The 6584-nt window shown below is 41.1% G+C and overlaps 1 long non-coding RNA gene across 1 annotated transcript; it reads left to right on the top strand.

Moving 5' to 3' along the window:
- Nucleotides 1-257: 257 nt before the first annotated feature.
- On the top strand, nucleotides 258-2967 carry LOC116746781. The gene is made up of 3 exons (XR_004347871.1): nucleotides 258-330; nucleotides 1497-1601; nucleotides 2876-2967. It is a non-coding gene; the product is annotated as an uncharacterized LOC116746781 (long non-coding RNA).
- The last annotated feature ends 3617 nt before the right edge of the window (nucleotides 2968-6584 follow it).

The following is a 6584-nucleotide window of genomic DNA, read 5'->3' as shown; positions in this document are numbered from 1 at the left end:
AGGGAGTTTTCCACCTTCAGAACCATTGGGTTCAGAGATTTCTCCACCAATGACCTTGAGACTATAGCCCTTCAGCTTGGAGACTAATAATGGTCACAAATGCAGCAACAACGGGGAAGAGAAAGTAGAGCAGACACTGTTGATGCCCTGTCCCTATCCCTCAGCTTACTTGCGTTTATCAGCTGCTGTGAGAGACAGTTGCTTCCTACCTCTAAACACCTGTTTCTCTTTTGCTGCTTGAATTTGCTTCACCACGGCAGGCCATCGCGGAAATATGTGCGTGGGAGTTACATCCTCGAACAATGGAGCGTCTCAATCAGTAGGGAACAAGTAAGTGTCTCCATACCCCCACCTCCCATCTTTTAGTGCAGTGGTTCTCAGAGTGTGGCCTCTGGACCAGCAACCTCAGCATCACCTGGGAACTAGTTAGGAATGCAAACTCTTGGGCCCCACCCCATACCTTCTCATGGGGAAACTCTGGGAATGGACCCCAGCCGCTGGTGTTAACAAGCCCTCCAGGAGATGCTATTGTGTCCTCAGGTTTGAGAACTGCTGCATTGGTGGGATGATTCTGTGCTGGCTTCCACACATTTTCTCACAGTGTAGATGGGTTTGAGCCCCAGTTGCTCACAGTGGTTAGCTGGCCAATAACATACACTTTATTGACTCTTATTCCTTCCCTGTCACATATTCCCTATTTCCTCATTTGTACTTCTGAGGATCACTTCCCTGATAAACTACTGCCTCCAAAGCCTCTTCTCAGGGTCCGCTTTAGGAACATGACAGACTCAGGACAAAAACCATCTGCCGAAGCCTACCTTGTGTTGGGTGCTTTATACATATAATCTCATTTAATCATCACAGATGAGGAAACTAAGGCTCAGCAAAATCAGTTATGTTGTCCAGAGTCACCCCGGGTGAGTGGTAGAGTCACCTTTTAAATCTCTTCCTGTCTGACCCCAAAGCCCACACGCATTGACCACTGCAAAGCCAAACAACTCATAAATATACTGGTTAAGAGCATGAGTTCTGGGGTCAAATATTTGTGTGTTTAAAAACCAGTTCTACCACTTCCTAATTATGTCAACTTGGGGAATTTTCTTCACCTCTCTGAACCTTAGTTTCTTCTGTGCAAAGACAGTCTTGGTCACCTCCCAGTATACGCACCGTAGGATTCACAGCGCTGTGTACACAGGACACCGTGGTGGCTAAATATTTCATTTGATCTTTACAACAACTTGAGATGTTTCCTTTTCGTCCTCGTTTTAAAGAGAAGGTGGCTTGCATTTGCTTTCCCAACTCTCTTCTGGTGGGTTCCTGAAAACCTTCAAACAGTTCTTGCTTAGTACAGATGTCAGTGTGTTATCGTTCAGCAGGAATATTCTGGTGAGATGCACACCAGGAGAAAAGTCAGTACTTAGGAGCTTCATGTGAGTTTCGCAGGTAGCCGGCAGGAGCACCCTTAACAGGACACTTGGCCCTGCTGTTTACTCCAGCGGAACCAAGAGCCCAGGAAGGAGGGATGGGAGCTGGAGCTGAAAACGACCTTCAGCATGAGGTCACTGCCTGTTTTTAGGGCTGAGGAAGAAGATGTAAAGGAGGTAAGCAATTTGTCCAAGGTGATATTCAGAGCAAGCCCCAGTGGGACTACAGGGAAGGTAGACCAGGAGAACATCTGGCCTCTTTTTCTTGGCCTGAATCTACGTCTCAAGACCTGCTTCTGCCGTGCTGGTGACAGTTATCGAAAATCCGAACACAACAAAGGGTAGATGTTTATGGCAGCGTAACTGTTTTTACTACCCTCATTCCCACCTCCAAAATCATTCTAAAACATAACTCCTGGAATTTAAAGGCCCAAAGAACCCCATGCACATAAGCCTCGGTTCTCCCTGGTATAAACTAGACACGCTGATATCAATTCCTTCCCAAGGTGCCCAGAAGTTCTTTCTCTGAAAAGACAGTGAATCTAGTGGCTTGTGGCTACTTTTCCCCAGCCACTCAGAGACTTGGTAAATTCTCCAGAATTTCCCCAAACTGAAGCTAAGAAAGTGACATGAAGCTCAGCAGAGTCCTGTCTCTCATTGTTATGCTTAGGGGCTTTTGAGAGGATAGGGAAAGCCCAGCTCTGGCTGAAGAGGGCCTGGTTCCCAGAACTGCCACATGGGTCACACCGATGGGTGACTCCTGGAAGGGGTCAGCTGTAGACATGCTGGTTCCCTGCAAACACTGACTGCGTATCTCCCCTCTTTCAGGCAGGCAGGATCGTAGGATAGACAGGCACCAGCTGCTACACAAAACCACAGAACCTCACTTTCTCCTTGCCCAGGCAAAGCGCTGCTCAAGCTTAATCCAACCCCAGTTACCTTCCTCACTCCCTTTTGGGCCTCGAGCAATAAGAAAGTTTCCAAAATGTTCCCAGGGCCAGGTTTACTTCAGTTGGGTTGTCAAAGCATGATGAATTTGTTCTAAATCAGTGTATAAGTTGGAATTGCAGCATTGAAATTACTAATTTAGTTATGTGTTGTGTAGAGTTATAAAATACACTGAAAATGTAAAGGCTGTTAAAGCATCTTATCTATTTTTAAACAAAGCTACTCCAATTTGAAATACACTTCTACTAACAAAGAATGAAAAATATAGTATTTCTAGACAAAAGTATATATTGTGTTATATATATCATCAGAAATCTTACTGGAGAAAGGGGTAAGGAGCTGTAAGATTATACTTTAGAATAGCTGGTATGGGGGTGGGGTCGGTCACAAAATGAAATGTTATTAAATGCAAACAAAGGAAGAGCTATTTATGGCTTCACCATTTATAAATTTGACGAACCCTTTTTAAATCCATTTCTATTTCCTGCCTGCACCTTCTCCAGGGGGTAATGAATTCCACAAATTTATCAGCTGCTGTGTGAAGTAATACTCCCATTAAGCACACTGGGAAACCAGCTCTTCCAGCCAGGGAAGGTGAGTGAACTCTCTGTCAGGGATTTCTGCTTCTTAAGTGTGTCAGGGCCATTTGTGAGATGGAGGAATTTGCTGACAATTGTGTCATTGTGACGCGTCATTTTCATAAATTATGCAGATTTAGGAAGCTTGAGTAATTGGTATGATTTGATCTCATGGACACTGAATTGTATTTCCGTCTTTGGAATGACTGCTGGAGAGCATGGAGGATATTTATGGCACCCACAGCTTGAGAGTAGGACTTCATAGTCTGCAATTTTGTATTAGTCTCATTTCTGACCCTACTCTGTGGTTTTCCTTTCCTTTCTCATCTACTTTGAGTCGATGCTATCTTGCTATATATTTTTTTTTTTTTTAAACATCTTTATTGGGGTATAATTGCTTTACAATGGTGTGTTAGTTTCTGCTTTATAACAAAGTGAATCAGCTATACATATACATATGTTCCCATATGTCTTCCCTCTTGCGTCTCCCTCCCTCCCACTCTCCCCATCCCACCCTTCCAGGCTGTCACAAAGCACCGAGCTAATATCCCTGTGCCTTGCGGCTGCTTCCCCCCAGCTATCTACCTTACTACGTTTGTTAGTGTGTATATGTCCATGACTCTCTCTCGCCCTGTCAAAACTCACCCCTCCCCCTCCCCATACCCTCAAGTCCGTTCTCCAGTAGGTCTGCGTCTTTATTCCTATCTTACCCCTAGGTTCTTCATGACATTTTTTTCCCTTAAATTCCATATATATGTGTTAGCATACGGTATTTGTCTTTTTCTTTCTGACTTACTTCACTCTGTATGACAGACTCTAGGTCTATCCATCTCATTACAAATAGCTCAATTTCATTTCTTTTTAAGGCTGAGTAATATTCCATTGTGTATATGTGCCACATCTTCTTTATCCATTCATCCGATGATGGGCGCTTAGGTTGTTTCCATGTCCTGGCTATTGTAAATAGAGCTGCAATGAACATTTTGGTACATGACTTTTTTTGAATTTTGGTTTTCTCAGGGTATATGCCAAGTAGTGGGATTGCTGGGTCATATGGTAATTCTATTATTGTAGTTTTTTAAGGAACCTCCATACTGTTCTCCACAGTGGCTGAACCAATTCACATTCCCACCAGCAGTGCAAGAGTGTCCCCTTTTCTCCACACCCTCTCCAGCATTTATTGTTTCTAGATTTTTTGATGATGGCCATTCTGACTGGTGTGAGATGATATCTCATTGTAGTTTTGATTTGCATTTCTCTAATGATTAATGATGTTGAGCATTCTTTCATGTGTTTGTTGGCATTCTGTATATCTTCTTTGGAGAAATGTCTATTTAGGTCTTCTGCCCATTTTTGGATGGGGTTGTTTGTTTTTTTGTTATTGAGCTGCATGAGCTGCTTGTAAATTTTGGAGATTAATCCTTTGTCAGTTGCTTCATTTGCAAATGTTTTCTCCCATTCTGAGGGTTGTCTTTTGGTCTTGGTTATGGTTTCCTTTGCTGTGCAAAAGCTTTGAAGTTTCATTAGGTCCCATTTGTTTATTTTTGTTTTTATTTCCATTACTCTAGGAGGTGGGTCAGAAAGGATCTTGCTGTGATTTATGTCATAGAGTGTTCTTCCTATGTTTTCTTCTAAGAGTTTGATAGTTTCTGGCCTTACATTTAGGTCTTTAATCCATTTTGAGCTTATTTTTGTGTATGGTGTTAGGGAGTGATCTAATCTCATACTTTTACATGTACCTGTCCAGTTTTCCCAGCACCGTTTATTGAAGAGGCTGTCCTTTCTCCACTGTACATTCCTGCCTCCTTTATCAAAGATAAGGTGTCCATATGTGCGTGGGTTTATCTCTGGGCTTTCTATCCTGTTCCACTGATCTATCTTTCTGTTTTTGTGCCAGTACCATACTGTCTTGATTACTGTTGCTTTGTAATATAGTCTGAAGTCAGGGAGCCTGATTCCTCCAGCTCCTTTTTTCGTTCTCAAGATTGCTTTGGCTATTCGGGGTCTTTTGTGTTTCCATACAAATTGCGAAATTTTTTGTTCTAGTTCTGTGAAAAATGCCAGTGGTAGTTTGATAGGGATTGCATTGAATCTGTAGATTGCTTTGGGTAGTAGAGTCATTTTCACAATGTTGATTCTTCCCATCCAAGAACATGGTATATCTCTCCATCTATTTGTATCATCTTTAATTTCTTTCATCAGTGTCTTATAATTTTCTGCATACAGGTCTTTTGTATCCTTAGGTAGGTTTATTCCTAGATATTTTATTCTTTTTGTTGCAATGGTAAATGGGAGTGTTTTCTTGATTTCACTTTCAGATTTTTCATCATTAGTATATAGGAATGCCAGAGATTTCTGTGCATTGATTTTGTATCCTGCTACTTTACCAAATTCATTGATTAGCTCTAGTAGTTTTCTGGTAGCATCTTTAGGATTCTCTATGTATAGTATCATGTCATCTGCAAACAGTGACAGCTTTACTTCTTCTTTTCCGATTTGGATTCCTTTTATTTCCTTTTCTTCTCTGATTGCTGTGGCTAAAACTTCCAAAACTATGTTGAATAAGAGTGGTGAGAGTGGGCAACCTTGTCTTGTTCCTGATCTTAGTGGAAATGCTTTCAGTTTTTCACCATTGAGGATGATGTTTGCTGTGGGCTTGTCATATATGGCTTTTATTATGTTTAGGAAAGTTCCCTCTATGCCTACTTTCTGGAGGGTTTTTATCATAAATGGGTGTTGAATTTTGTTGAAAGCTTTCTCTGCATCTATTGAGATGATCATATGGTTTTTCTCCTTCAATTTGTTAATATGGTTTATCACATTGATAGATTTGCGTATATTGAAGAATCCTTGCATTCCTGGAATAAACCCCACTTGATCATGGTGCATGATCCTTTTAATGTGCTGTTGGATTCTGTTTGCTAGTATTTTGTTGAGGATTTTTGCATCTATGTTCATCAGTGATATTGGCCTGTAGTTTTCTTTCTTTGTGACATCCTTGTCTGGTTTTGGTATCAAGGTGATGGTGGCTTCGTAGAAGGAATTTGGGAGTGTTCCTCCCTCTGCTATATTTTGGAAGAGTTCGAGAAGGATAGGTGTTAGCTCTTCTCTAAACGTTTGATAGAATTCACCTGTGAAGCCATCTGGTCCTGGGCTTTTGTTTGTTGGAAGGTTTTTAATCACAGTTTCAATTTCAGTGCTTGTGATTGGTCTGTTCATATTTTCTATTTCTTCCTGATTCAGTCTTGGCAGGTTGTGCATTTCTAAGAATTTGTCCATTTCTTCCAGGTTGTCCATTTTATTGGCATAGAGTTGCTTGTAGTAATCTCTCATGATTTTTTTTATTTCTGCAGTGTCAGTTGTTACTTCTCCTTTTTCATTTCTAATTCTATTGATTTGAGTCTTCTCCCTTTTTTTCTTGATGAGTCTGGCTAGTGGTTTATCTATTTTGTTTATCTTCTCAAAGAACCAGCTTTTAGTTTTATTGATCTTTGCTATTGTTTCCTTCATTTCTTTTTCATTTATTTCTGATCTGATTTTTATGATTTCTTTCCTTCTGCTAGCTTTGGGGGTTTTTTGTTCTTCTTTCTCTAATTGCTTGAGGTGCAAGGTTAGGTTGTTTATTCGAGATGTT

The sequence above is a fragment of the Phocoena sinus genome, chromosome 2, assembly GCF_008692025.1.
Source record: "Phocoena sinus isolate mPhoSin1 chromosome 2, mPhoSin1.pri, whole genome shotgun sequence".
Classification (NCBI taxonomy): domain Eukaryota; kingdom Metazoa; phylum Chordata; class Mammalia; order Artiodactyla; family Phocoenidae; genus Phocoena; species Phocoena sinus.
The sequence above is the reverse complement of the archived record's forward strand: the minus strand, read 5'-3'. Positions and strand labels throughout refer to the sequence as shown.